The sequence below is a fragment of the Bufo bufo genome, chromosome 6, assembly GCF_905171765.1.
Source record: "Bufo bufo chromosome 6, aBufBuf1.1, whole genome shotgun sequence".
In the NCBI taxonomy this organism is placed as follows: Eukaryota; Metazoa; Chordata; class Amphibia; order Anura; family Bufonidae; genus Bufo; species Bufo bufo.
In genome coordinates this window covers 344,349,129-344,355,808 of record NC_053394.1, presented here as the reverse complement: position 1 = coordinate 344,355,808, position 6,680 = coordinate 344,349,129, and the positions used below count along the sequence as shown (strand labels likewise).

General features: G+C 40.1%; 1 long non-coding RNA gene across 1 annotated transcript; it reads right to left on the bottom strand.

Annotated features, from left to right (window-relative positions):
• Positions 1 to 2,350: 2,350 nt before the first annotated feature.
• On the bottom strand, positions 2,351 to 5,255 carry LOC121003125. Its single transcript, XR_005779424.1, has 3 exons — positions 5,193 to 5,255; positions 3,817 to 3,893; positions 2,351 to 2,561 (listed from the first exon to the last, which is right to left on the bottom strand). It is a non-coding gene; the product is annotated as an uncharacterized LOC121003125 (long non-coding RNA).
• Positions 5,256 to 6,680: the final 1,425 nt, after the last annotated feature.

Below are 6,680 nucleotides of genomic sequence, written 5' to 3'. Positions count from 1 at the left end.
CTGGGCTGATCGGCCTATCAGGGAGCAGGGATGCCGTGCCAAACAGGCTCGCTGCCGATGTCATGTGCTCCCTGTCAGAGGGGCTATTTAAACAGGGAACACTGTCCACAGTTGCCTGTGATTGGTCTCCTTGGCCTCACCAACATATATTACTATTGTTTGGATCCCTGGTAGTCTGACTTCGGATTTTCCCTGACCTTGCTCCTGTCGATTATTCCTCTGACATTATCTTCTGGCACTGACCCCATCGGGTATTTCACTCTGTGTTTGTATCTTGTGTTGTTTCTAATGTATCTCTCTGGTTTGGACTCTGGCCTGATTTTCTGATCTGGTCCTGGTTTTGCCTGTCTGGTTCTCACCTCTTTGTATCTGACTACTCTTTTAGCCCACTTGGTTTAGGCCCCTGCACTCAGTCAAGTTAGGGACCGTTGCCAAGTTAGGGGCCGGAATTTAAGGCAGATCATCCAAGTAGGTATGTGGTGCAGGTGGAGTATAGGGCTGCCCTGTTCCCTACCCTATGTGACATCCACTTTTTCCAACATAGAATTCGGGTAAAGGAGGTGAGGAATAGTGCAATTTTCTATTAAAAATTTCCTCCATTATTAAAATTGTAAATTTGTCAGAAATCTCACTGGGGGGAGCATAATGCATTTTGCTATGGGTCCCTCAGATCTTTGTATGCCCCTGGTGGGAAATTCCAGAATATAGTAGACATTCATCAATGCCAATTGGTTCACTGAACATAATTTGATATGGCATACAGAAAACTAACCCTACAGTATTAGGTCATCACATGTGTTCCCGATGTAACCTATCCATAATCCAGATCAGCTAAAAATAAGATTTCTATAGAAATAGAAGCATCAGCTGTGGTCTTCTTATCTCACTTCCGATGATAAGAGTAAACCTATTAGCTTGGGTAATGCATCATAAACCTTTTGTAGAAGACTAACTATGAATCTGATCCACTTCATCCACTTACATAAGAAGTGAAGGACAGCATAATATTGTGCATTGTGCTCTCTCCAGTTACTACTAGCATGGTTGGCACCTAGGTTTTTAAGTTGTTTTTAGGTGACGTCTGTCGAAAATACCTAATACAAAAAGTGTGCAATAATATGTATCATGTGACATTTAGGACAATCATTTATCAGATTTCTTCATAACAGATATCTCTAATGGGCTTCTGGGTCCTGGAGATGTTTGACAGGCCAGTAATTCATCCATGATGATAGGTATGTAACATATTATTTACTCATTAAAAATATTAAAATAAAACAAAAGCGCATCTACAGATAGAGATGAGAGAATTTCCCTAAATTTGTTTCAGATCTGATTGGGACGAACTGGCAGTCAGATTCGATTTGGTCTGAATCAATTCAACCCGAATAGAAGGTGCCCCAGTTGCCCTCAAAAGTGGTGTAGGACATTCTGAGGTCTCCTCGGACTGTATTCAACTGTATCCGGCCCCTTTCAAGCTCTTTAACACCAAGTAATGTCAAAGTGACAGCAACTTATATAGCTATGGGTGAATGCATGGTTGTAGGTGGCAAGAACGGCTTTTATTTTTTAATAAAAAGTGGTACAAAAACATCCTCCAATGTGGCAGATGCCTTCTTCTCTGTCTTCTGATATGTACAATGGTGGCCTGTATGCAGCAGAGAGGTGGAAACCCATACACAGTTAAGATTATAATTATCAGAAAAACGGAAAAAGTCCAATATGTGCATTCAACTTTTTTTGGTGTAACAGCTGTGTGCGTGAGCTGGCACCTCTTGTGCTGAAAGAAGGGCAAAGGATCCCCGTTTTCTGCGTGAAATAGTGCGATGTACTTGCATGTAGGTAGTGCATGCATGTAGCCCTGTATTAGAAGGATGAGCCCCTGTGTGCCATCAGCTGCCTGCAGCTCTTTTAGACAATGCAAAAAATTTATATAGGATTATAACATGGCAGCTATGGCACAGCACAACTTTTATTAAAGGGGCTATCCTAAGATTAATGTGAAAACTGAAAATCAGACATCAGATAGTATGCAAAAATGTCTTTCTAACAAAGCTAGAACCATCTCTGTCTCACATGGATCCAAAAATCTCCCCATTCATTTTTCCAGCTGCTCTGCTATATTTACAGTATATCAAGCTGGCATCTCAGGGGGGTGTCCTTTTCCAGGGGGTGTCCTTTTTTTTCAGGGGGCTGTCCTTTCTAAGGAGCCTTGTCGTTTCTGCTACAGCTCTCTCCCTGTAACTGTCATAGATATGGCTGGCAGTTGAAAAATAAACTGAACATGTGTGACCACCTCAGCAAGGTGGAGAGAGATATAAGTAAAAGGACAAACAGCAGATGGCGCGATACAGGTAGATTTTATTGTATAGTATATGGCTATACAAATTTTTTTATTACATGCAATTACAAGTCGATGCCTTTAAAAATGCAGACTATTTTCCATGGGACAACCACTTAAATGTATTCATTCCTTGACATGAATGTAAAATGTCTCCAGAGTTGTATATTTATGTCGTTTACTTGACATATTGAAGATCACAGGACATAACCGCGTAATCCTGTAAAAAACAGAATCAATGGAGAATATCATAGTCATGTATTTAGTCTAACCCACAAATAACCTGTGTAAATAATTTTCTACCATTGTTACCTCCTTTACTATGGCTAAGTAGATGCCACAATTACTGTATAAACTCTAGCTGCTTTCCTTGCCTTATTATAAGTGATTGATGGGGGTCCGACACTCTAGACCCCTGCCGATTAGTGCTTTGGGAAGGCACCAGCGCTCCTGTAAGTGCTGCAGCCTTCTCTCTGCTTTTCCTAGGCCAGTGAGGTCACGTTCATCGTTTATGTGGCCGCTGAGCAGCTCAGCCCAATTCAAGAGAATGGGGCTGAGCTGTGATACCAAGCATAGCCGCAATACTATGTACATCGCTGTGCTTGGTAAGCTGTGAAACGGCGTTCACAGGAGCACCAATGCCTTCTCAAAACAGCTGATCGGCAGGGGTCCCGAGTGTCAGACCCCACCAATCAGATACATCAGTATCTGTAAAAAAAAGGTCATCAGTAAAAAAAATCCTGGAAACCCCTTTTAACCATGAACTTCATCCCATACCTTGCAAGTGACCAATTGTCCTAGCCTGTTGGGCTGGCCATACATTTTAGATAGCTGTTTAAGCCTCATCTTTCTCTCCTGACACGACCATATGGCTAAAGGTATAGATCTTCTGAATGTAGACAGGGGAGTAAGCCTTTGCCAGATACTATTAGTGGTGTCTTATCTCCTAAGAACAAAAGGATCAGGCATGTTGAAATCCAACTGTCCCATCTTTCTCTCCCCTGACTTCTGCCAGCAGGAAGCATATATTTAACATGATCAACCTTTCCCACTGAAATTGGTGGGTTTGACTCTCCCCCAAAGGATATTATTGGGGAGAAGAAAGGTCAGGCATGTTGGATATTTTGTTCTTGGGAAATAAGCCACCGCCAGAATTGTCTGTCAGCAGCTTACTTTACCCTCCCTATTGGCATCCCTTTACATTACTGTCCCTATTGGCGTCCCTTTATTATATAGTTCCTATTGTCATCCCTTTACTGTCCCTATTTGTGTTCTGCCAAGCCTCGTGTGCATGTGGATGGAGGAAGGGAGGTTTGGAGAGATCGTTGTCGACCAGTGAGCGTTCAGTGGACAGCTGTATATGGCCTGCATTTTACAATACAAAATAACCAGAACATTTGATCATACCAAGCTAGCCATATCTTATGTCTAATGATGTGGCTGTAAAGTTTGGACACTTCTGAGCAAACACTTACTTCCTTGACCTCCATCACTTCATTAGTAAGTTGTACATTGGGTAATGACGGCAGAGTTACTCCAACACTCAGGTCCGCTACAAAATGAAGAAAAACTAATTAATAAAATAAAAATTAGAAATTGAGGTAGAGGTTAAGCAGAGTGATAAAGTGGGCAGGGGAGCCCATGGCAATGCTGCACTAGTTGTTCCATCCAGTTATACTGCCAGTGGGGGTTATAAGGAGATCAAGAGCATGTGAGGCCACCACTACTGCAAGAGACATTGGACATTTCTTAAATTTGCCCAGTTTGACTTCTCCCATTTGGATGGTTTAATTTCATAGCTACATTACAACAAATGCATATAGAAGTAATTTAAAGACTTGAAGGGGTTCTCCGGGAATTAAGAAAATGAAAATACTTAAATATAACTTTATTATAAATACTACAGCGGCCATTTTGTTTTTCCTAATAAATATAAATATATTCCCTAATACCTTACATTAAAAATAATGGCTCTTTTTTTTCTGAGGAGCAATCATTAGGAAAAACAAAATGGCCGCTGTACTATTAGTACACACAAAACCTAACACAGGAGGACAAGTTACTTCACAACACTGAGCTGAAGAGCTGCCTACTCCTCTTCTCTGCTCTATTTGTCAGGGATTATGATCCTGAATACAGTTTAATATGGTCATCAGCTGAATCTCTCTAGGAATGGAGTTCATGAGCTGATGTGGCTAATGAGCAGCAGCACTGGTATGCAGTCTCCATTACCACAGTCTGTCCTGTCCATATTCTCTGTACTTCATGTCTCTCATGAACTCCATTCCTACAGAGATTCAGCTGAATATCTTCTCATCTGTATTCAGGATCATAATCCCTGACAAGTAGGAGAGGAATATGAGGCAGCTCTTTATCTTAGTGTTGTGAAGTAACTTGTCCTACTGTGTGATTAGGACAGGCTTTGTGTGCTCTAATAGTACAGCAGCCATATTTTATCTCCTAATGATTGCTTCCCAGACAAAATGAGCCATTATAACTAATGAAAGGTATTTGGGAATATATTTATAATAAAGTAGTATTTACGTATTTTCATTTTCTTAATTCCCGGAGAACCCCTTTAAAGGGACTTAAAGAAAATCAACAAAAAAATAATTAACTGATAAACCAGGTACAGGACTAGCTCAGCTGAACGTGATATCATTTACTTAGCGATCCATTGCATCATTCTGGAGAAAAAGTCATTTTAATCCATATGCAAATGAGTAATTAAGTGCACTGAGGGTGGACCCAACAGAAAGAGGAGTGGTCATTAGAAGAAATAGATTTTACACCTGTCACATTTGGCACCATCATGGACAGCTAGAGCATTTGGTGACACAATATTACTTACCATTAATCTGGAGAAGGTAGGCTTTCTCAAACACCGTTCTCATGAATTCAGCCAGCACTGACAGCTATGGTAGAAGCACAGATGTATATTATAAATTGCAAATTACAAGTTTAAGCAACCTCTGGCACTTCAGCTGTTGTGAAACTACAACTCCCAGCATGCTCCATTCACTTCTGTGAGAGCTCCAAAAACAGTGGAGAAAGTGTGAATAATAGGAGTTGTAATTTCACGATAGCTGTAGTGCCAGCGGTTGCAGATCCCTGGCGTAGTATATGGTTTCATATCAACTGCTGGCTTTTATAGACAGAAAATAAATCAAATAATTGATTTAAAAAACTAATTAATGGCCACCAATATGCAATGCACTCATAATGTCCCTCTATTTTCCTCCTGCACATCTTCACATTTTTTTTTATAAAATACATTTTTAGTCAACATAACTCTCCATATCCGCCACAAACTGTGAAACCCACCCAATTTCAGCTATTGCTTCTGATGTTTGATGATTTTTACTTTCTGTTAATATCAACTGACTGTCCTGACAGAAAATCAAGCAAGAAATTAAGAAATAATCATGTTCCTGGACTCCATCTCTACTAAATATAATTTTCGTTTTACTGCCTCAGGCTGGGTTCTCAGCGTATAAGTCAAGGAAAAACTTCAGGTTTACATGTCGACGAGCCCATAGACTTTACAAAGCAAAAGCATCCTGTTGGCATATGTCTGCCTCTACATTTGAAATGTACCGTGAAGCATAAACAATGAATATGGTGTGAATCTAGATTTACTAAGATATGACCTTAACATGTGGAGCAATGAACCCTCTAAAATGATACAATATTGGCATCCACAAATGAAAAGGCATGTGGAACAAATGGAATTCTTCTAGACAGCGGTGCAGGTTTAGTACCCTAGGTATGTCCTTGTTCACTGTTACAGTGGGATGCGAAAGTTTGGGCAACCTTGTTAATTGTCATGATTTTCCTGTATAAATCGTTGGTTGTTACGATAAAAAATGTCAGTTACATATATCATATAGGAGACAAACACAGTGATATTTGAGAAGTGAAATGAAGTTTATTGGATTTACAGAAAGTGTGCTATAATTGTTTAAACAAAATTAGGCAGGGGCATAAATTTGGGCACTGTTGTCATTTTATTGATTCCAAAACCTTTAGAACTAATTATTGGAACTCAAATTGGCTTGGTAAGCTCAGTGACCCCTGACCTACATACATAGGTGAATCCAATTACGAGAAAGAGTATTTAAGGGGGTCAATTGTAAGTTTCCCTCCTCTTTTAATTTTCTCTGAAGAGTAGCAACATGGGGGTCTCAAAACAACTCTCAAATGACCTGAAGACAAAGATTGTTCACCATCATGGTTTAGGGGAAGTATACAGAAAGCTGTCTCAGAGATTTCAGCTGTCTGTTTTCACAGTTAGGAACATATTGAGGAAATGGAAGACCACAGGCTCAGTTCAAGTTAA